The sequence below is a fragment of the Nanorana parkeri genome, unplaced genomic scaffold (genome assembly GCF_000935625.1).
Source record: "Nanorana parkeri isolate BGI_ZX_2015 unplaced genomic scaffold, ASM93562v1 scaffold280, whole genome shotgun sequence".
Taxonomy (NCBI): Eukaryota; Metazoa; Chordata; class Amphibia; order Anura; family Dicroglossidae; genus Nanorana; species Nanorana parkeri.
In genome coordinates this window covers 1,185,294-1,193,482 of record NW_017306548.1, presented here as the reverse complement: position 1 = coordinate 1,193,482, position 8,189 = coordinate 1,185,294, and positions in this window count along the sequence as shown.

Here is an 8,189-nt window from a genome sequence, read left to right as displayed (position 1 = left end):
GTCTAAGCTTTTAAAGGTTAGGTAACATCAAGGAACATAATTAGTTAATCCTTCAATAGTAGGGATGCACCGATACCGATACTAGTATCGGTGCCGATGCTGAGTATTTGGGCGAGTACTTCCGGTATTGGGAAGCCGGACAGTGAGTCATTTCACGCTGCCCGGCTTTCTGATTGGCCGGGAAGCCGGTTCCATGCTCCCTCGTCACTTGTGACGAGGGAGCATGGAGCCGGCTTCCAGGCCAATCAGGAAGCTGGGCAGCGTGTAATGACTCACTGCCTGGCTTCCTGATTGGCCAGCTTCCCGACCAATCACCAATCAGGAAGCCGGGCGCAGTGTAATGAAGCAGCGCCCGTCTTTCTGACTGGTGGATCGGATGGGGGAGGGGGCGAGTTCAGCTGGCTCTGCCTCTAGATAGGCAGAGCCAGCTGTCACTCACGCAGCTGGGCAGATCCAGACATAATTTTCGGGATCCGCTCCGGCGTCTCAGTATATAGTGAGCTGTAGCTTGCGGTATACTGAGCTTAGGGTGACGGGAGGACGCTAGTTTGTGTCCTCCCGTTACCCTAAGGAGAACTATGGGGAAAAGCCTTAACCCCATAGTTCTCCTTTAAGCATCGGCTACAATTGGACTTTAACATGCTTTGCACTAATGTGCATTCTGAATGTGTTACATCCCGGGATTTACGTCACTATGCAAATACTGGTGTATACTTGTGAACAGCCATTGACTTCTATGGGAGGCTGTAAGTAGCACCTGTGGCTCCCTGGCAGGGGAGGGGGGAATAAGCTGGAGTTCATATTGTATGTGCCCAGCCACTTATGTGCATGTGCCCTATGTGCAACATGCATGACTTTTTCCCCAAACCCTGTAATGCAACATTGATGGGACAAGCTCAGTTGAAAACAGCACATCTGGTGTGAATGAGCCCATAAAGTCAACCTGTACTTTGCCTAAATAGGCCCCAATACAGATACACCGCTCAGCAGGTATCATAAGGTGCCAATACTTTCCTGTGCTATTGCTTTGTCATCCACCTATCATGCCCAGAGGAATTCCAACCCACTAAGAGGAATCGCATGACACTCTTCCCACAATTCAGTTCTCTGTTCTTGATCAGTCAATGGCCAAGCCTAGGCTTGTGTACTGGGAACAGTGAGGAGGGAATAGCATGCCAAAGTAGCACCAAATAGAAGGTACAATGCAGAGGAGACATCAGCTTCTTACCTGCACCCTGCTAAGTGCTCTGCATATCAGCCTGTAAGCTAGTTTGGGTCACACCACTGTTCTGTGTGACAACTAATCACGAAACATGTTATTTGGTGTATAAAGAATTGTTTTTAATAAGGTGATGCCCCCTCTGCATTGATCATGATTGTCTACACTGACACCTCTGCTACTTAATGGGGGTTTTTTTTTGTATGCAATTCCCTACGAGGGATGAGCTCGGGTTGTGTTCAAATTGGAGTTCGTCCGAACCTGGAAGAAAGCTGTCGGTGCCGGCACAATCGGCTGCAGCCAGGGAATTCCCCGCCCCTTTTGTTTACATCCAGCACAGGTGCATGCCACCCCTTTGTTTACGTACAGCTGCGAGGCAGCTGATTGGAACTGACAGCTTCCTCTCAAGTTTGGACCGAACCTGAGCTCATCACACTCCCCTACTACCCAACCATTGAGTAGTTTCATGAGGCGACCGCCCCCCAAAAAAACCTTCATGGAGACAGAAGTAGTCTCCACAAGCGAATTACCTCAGGGTGTGCACCTCACTTATGAGGTCATCGGCAACCTCACCATATGTGAGTTTTTACACCTTGATCTCGAATAGATTCACAAATGTCGGTTGCATTACAATACAGCACCAAAGGGCTCTCCTGCCTTCTCCTCTCTCGTTCCTTGCATACGTCTCACCTTTACTACCCAGAGATCATACCAGATCCTAAGAACAAGGAGGGGCTCCCTGAGCAGGGTTTGAGACTGCCAAGTTTACCTCTCCAGCATCTACCAGAAACGTGGGTGGACTGACCCTTTAAAGCAGGGGTCTCAATCCTCCGGCCCTCCAGCTGTGGTGGAACTACAAATCCCAGGAGGCATTGCAAGATTCCCACAGCCACGACTCCCGGAGAGAGATGCATCATGGGATTTGTAGTTTCACCACAGCTGGAGGGCCTGAGTTTGGCTACCCCTGCTTTAAAGCAAGCCTGTCATATTTGTTAAGCTTAAAAGCTGATCTAAAGCATTAAAAACAAACAAATAAGAGTTGTATGTACATACCAGTCTTTATCCCCTTGCTGGAGCGGGGGATGCTTTGCAGTCAGCCTTGCACAGTCCCTGCATCCACCAGGACAGGACACTAAGCCTTGCTAATCTATAGTAAGGAAGGTGTTGTAGGGGCATGTGAAAAAGCTCTAACTCTGAAGCTGGAGGTCAATGTGATCATTGAACAAACCGGGTTTAGGGGCTCCCCGGGCCCTCAAAAGGTGTGCGAAGGTACCTCTGGGAGTCCACTAGACACCTAACAGTCATCTCATGGTGGAACTATAAAACCATGGGATCGTTTTTTTAACTTTGCAGCTTTAAACAAAAAATCCTTTACTACAGGCAGGTGCCTAATACTACTACTATGCACTTTTTGTTTTGCCCAAATTCCAGGTCGGCTTTCACACTTACTCCACGCGAACGAGGTTGCAAGAAATGTTCGTTATTTGCTAATAATGTCCTTGTCCTGGCTCTTGGGGGAATGACTTACGGTTCCCAGTTTAGGATGTTTCGTGCCAGTGAATTCATCTCCCCCCCACTCCTCCTCTGCCTGACGTTTCTTAATAATGGAGATGTTGTTATCTAAAGTACAATTGTAACCGTAATGATAAATTACCTTTAGCACTGTCATTTTACCTGCAGCCTCCTGGCACTGAGTACCTCCTGCTATGCTGATGAGCTGCTTGTTTAGCGCCCTCTAGTGGTGTCCAGTTTGTGTACGGCAGGTAGGCCATCATGGCATTTTTCATATGCTGCAGGGACAGGAACACATGCATGGTGTTTAGTAAAATTGTAGTTATACTTTAGGCTGTATTTACATCCCGTGTGTTGCCCTTAGCACGTATAGTCACGCACTAAAAACACTTGAGTTGAAGTGTGGTGAGATGCGTCTTTATTTAATGCATTGCGTTACAGCTGGAGCCAAAATATTGATATATTGCTTTCCGTAAACTTATAATTACAAATAATGCTGACGGGTAGTATTTTTATGACAGAAGAGACCCTGCCATAAATGCTGCCTGTCCGTGTTTGTGTACACTGAGCCGTGCATACGCAGTTCAAGATCCTTGGGTAAGATCCTGTGCCGAAATTGAGTAAATGTGTGAGAGTTGCATCATCCTGGCCAATCAGGCACCAGTGGAGGAGAAGAGCACAGACATTGCGACGCTGGAGGGTATTGTCTGTAAGGTAAGTCACCCATAATGTGCTATTATGCCTTGCATACTAGCACACATGGGTAATACCTCCTGGGGACCAGCTGTTGCCATGTTTATGTTGGCGGTTTACTACTGCTTTAAGGCAAGTTGTCATGCATTATGCAGCCGCCTATTGCATTTTTACCCATTGCACACCAACGCAGCGGTAAAAATGCAATAGGCTGCCGTTAAAACGCAGTGTAGGGAATTTATCATAACTGGAGCAGACAAAATCTGGAGCAGTTGCCCATGGCAACCAATCAGCATCTCTCCATTTTGTTCAATTAAGATTTGAAAATGAAAGAGAGAAGCTGATTGGTTGCCATGCACAACTACTCCAGATTCTGTCTGCTCCAGTGTTGATAAATTCCCAGTGACCTGGGCCTATTGGAGACAATAGATTTCAGCTTCTCATTGTGTTGGGCCGGCGTTTAGAAACACAGCTCAAAATTGTGTGTATCTTCCTGCACTCCTTACCGGATCTCCTAGGAGATGATGTCTGTAATTGGGTGCTTGTAGTGACCACGGAGGCACCGTGTAGTCAAGTAGTAATTCCAAAAGATGTCACCAGCACTCCAGAAGTAGATTCAATATATTTTAATGACAACGGTCATTCAAAATCACTATTTTAATGACCGTTGTCATTAAAATATATTGAATCTACTTCTGGAGTGCTGGTGACATCTTTTGGAATTAGAAACACAGCTCAACACAGTCCCCCAATCGTGGTGTGAATGGGCCCTTAGGCCGGGTTCACACTTTTCTGCCACAGTGCACTGTGTTAACATCATTCTTTAGAATGGCACCCTGATGCAGTAAGTCAATGCAGCTCCATTGTGCATGCATTGCACCACAAGGTATGCTAACACACTGCAGGGCATTGAGGCGCTCTGCGTTGCCAAACAGGGTGCGTGTTCTTTTTCTTAGACCTTTTGGTGCGTTGCCGGCCCATGCATTCGAATGGGCTGCCTTAAAGTCCAGGTCCACCTTTGTAAGTGATTAGCATTTATTGTGGTAATGTAAAGGTGCAGCGACGATGTGGCCTCGTGCATGTGTGTTAGTACCGTTAGTAACGTGAGAATCCAGCTTTACCATATGTATCATGGGGGTGGTTGATTTGCTCCAAGGGAAGAGGAGTTGGATAAGAAAACAGAGCTGTGCAGATGGATGGCATAGGCCCAGCTGTCAACCAAGAGCCATTCCACCTGTGTCTACTGAGCGCTGAAGACGGTAATAAAGTACATCAGAAGATTTCCTAACTTCGTATCCTTCAGATATCCAGCTAAGATTTCATCTGCAGGATCATAAAACTGCAAAGTACAATGTTAAAGCAGATTTGTGCTAGTGTAAGGTCAACGGAGGTGGCAGAGCTCAACCTCAAACTTCACCCCAACATTTAAAAAATAAAGCGACAAGGCGTGCAGCCACAAGGCGTGCAGCGAGGAAGCGTGCAGTGACCCTTTCCAGTGGCTGGCGCCTACACATTATGCCATCTAGACTGCTGCCAGCTGACTGCCACAGTGGAATCATTCTTTGAACCGTCAATGCTGCGAGGAACGATTCACATGGTGGATAGAAGTTCCTATGAGCACCGGGTCCTGCCACCTGGGTTGTTCTTACATTGATGTTGATATAATATTTTGTAGTCTACATCAAGTTAACTGGTGAGCAATGTATGTCATAAATGACAGGTCCCCTTTAACAGATCAGCAAAGTAAAATCAAATTGCAGCTTCATGCCCATGGATAAGGCCCCATTCACACTTGCAATCGGGGCTACACTGTGAATTCCAGTGGTGAGAATCAGCAGATGCTTGGGGCTGGAGTCACAATTGTGTGTGAATAGCTGCGGTCAGGTAGCCTGTACAAAGCAATGACAGGCCGGCAGTGACCGCAGCTGTTCTGATGTAACCGATTACCTGCGGTTAGGGACAGATTATCATCTCTAGACGCAGACAGACTCTGCACGGAGATGACCATCTGTCCCTAATCCCTGGATATGTGAACTGCCGCAAGCAGCCACAGACAGCTGGTCATTGCTTTGTACAGGCTTCCCAGTCACAGCTATTCGGACACAGGTGTGATCCCAGCCGCTTGGATCTGTTGATTCGTGCCGCTGGAATTCGTAGTGTAGTCCTAATGCGGCCTGAGATCCACTGTCCTGACATCCGTGTTACCAAATAGAGACCGCAGGCCAATCACTGAAACATATGATTTGCGGGTGGCTTGGTTGGGGTCAGGACTGCCTGCCCAGCACCCTTTTGCAGCCGCAGGGTTTATGAGCCCTTACCCTACCAACAGGAAGGAGCCCTTACCTAAGAAATCGAATCTCATTCAGATTTAGTGCATGGATAATTCTTGGAGCCGATCTTAGAACAATCAGTGGGATTCTCAAGCTGTGACCAGTATTGTGCCTGCTTCTGTATCAAAGCCCAAATCTGTGTATTTCGGGTGTTGGATGGAGTATGGAAAGGATTAGAAGCTCTGTCAGTGTTCATTAATGTCTTTGGGCCCCATTGGGGAGATTCTCCATCACTTCCTGGCCTGGTGCCAACTATTACAACCTTACACAGAGGCTGTCACCATGGACAGGAAGTGAGGGGAAAAGTTCCTGATGGGGACAGAGTAATAAAACCTGATGGAGATTCCAAACCCTTCCCCAAACTAGACACTTTTTTACCTGGACTTGGGTTTTTAAATACAATTTTGCCCATGGAGACCGGTGTTTAGTGATCTAGAAATAGTTTTACAGGATTGAGCTTCTCCGTTGACTAAGATGCAGTGACATTGCTGTGACACGAGGCGCTTTGCTTGTAAGTTCCCTGCTTCCTAGTGAACTGTTCCTAGTGAACCGCTGACGGGTACACTTGGGGTTTTATTTGTAAACGATTCACAGATCCATTCACCCTGCGAATCTCTGTGAACATTCACAATGTGTGAATAGAGGCAAAAACAAACGCTCTTAGTATATTTTCTCTTTAAGCTAAATGTAATACCACATTATGGCCACTAGATGGACCTGAGGACCATAGGAAATACACATTTCCATGATGGCCACTAGATGGTGCTGAGGAGCAAAGGACATGAGTATTCATTTCCATTATGGCCACTAGATGGAGCTGAGGACCATAGGAAATAAATATGTCTTTCCTATGCTCAGCTCCATCTAGTGGCCATCATGGAAATTAATACTCATTTGCTTTGCTCCATCTAGTGGCCGTCATGGAAATTAACTCATTTGCTTTGCTCCTCAGTGCCATCTAGTGGCCATCATGGAAATTAATACTCATTTGCTTTTCTCAGCTCCATCTAGTGGCCATCATGGAAATTAATACTCATTTGCTTTGCTCCTCGGTGCCATCTAGTGGTCATCATGGAAATGAATACTCATTTCCTATGCTCCTCCGCTCCATCTAGTGGCCATTATGGAAATTAATACTAATTTGCTTTGCTCATCAGCACCATCTAGTGGCCATCATGGAAATTAATACTCATTTCCTATGCTCCTCAGCTCCATCTAGTGGCCATCATGGAAATGAATACTCATTTCCTATGCTCCTCCGCTCCATCTAGTGGCCATTATGGAAATTAATACTAATTTGCTTTGCTCCTCAGCACCATCTAGTGGCCATATTGGAAATTAATACTCATTTCCTATGCTCCATCTAGTGGCCATCATGGAAAGTAATACTCATTTGCTTTGCTCCTCGGTGCCATCTAGTGGTCATCATGGAAATTAATACTAATTTCCTATGCTCCATCTAGTGGCCAGAATGTTGTATTACAGATGACCAAAAAAGAAAATATATACTAAGAACATTAGTTTCTGCCTCTATTCTCACTGAATGAACATTCACAGAGAGTGGCAGGGCGAATGGCTCTGCGAATGGTTTACAAATACGCCCCTTGAGCTGTAGTAAATCATTTCATTTTATGAGCTGGACCTAACATGCTGAAGGAAAATATATATCAAAGTTAAATATCTGTCATATTAAATAAATTGCAAATTATATTTTATTTTCTACATGAATAAAGTCATATTTTGGTCAGTTATCCTCTATATAACTCTTGAGCGTACATTTATTTTGGTTTTGCTAAAGATTTATTATGGAAGTGAAATGATGCGTGTGGGTAATACATACAGGAAATCATTTGTTATTAAATCGGCCATTTGGCCTCATGTAAAGAGTTAAAGATCACAAATGTCATATGTTGCAGCCAACCAGTCCTTAGATTAGGTGGCTGCATTAGTTTTCATTTATTCTGGCTTTGTTCCCTTTTCACCTGCTGATCCTGCCGGTAACACACTTCCTGTCTTAGGGTGAAACATCACTCACTGTACTGTATACAGGAGCAGCGTTGTTGCTCTATGACTGGATGTGTGTTATGACTGCAGAAAACCTTCCCTTCACCTCCATATTGGGGGGGGGGTTCTAGTTTACCGCCAACTCCATATTGGGGGGGGGGGGTTCTAGTTCAGGGGTAACCTGGACAGGGCTTAAAGACAACACGGCAGAGTGCTCGGGGCAGCACTGGATTTCTGGCAGGATCAACAAGTATGTTTTGCACCTATACCATTACAAGTGGTTTGCTATGTTTGATATTTTCAGACCAAAGGTTCACTGTTCAGGTTTACATACACTTTAAACTTACAAACAAGGAGCAGTTTGCTTGAACTGCCCAACTCCAGCCACAACGCAGAGTTAAAGCCTCCGTCCTGCCACCTGTGTCCCTATA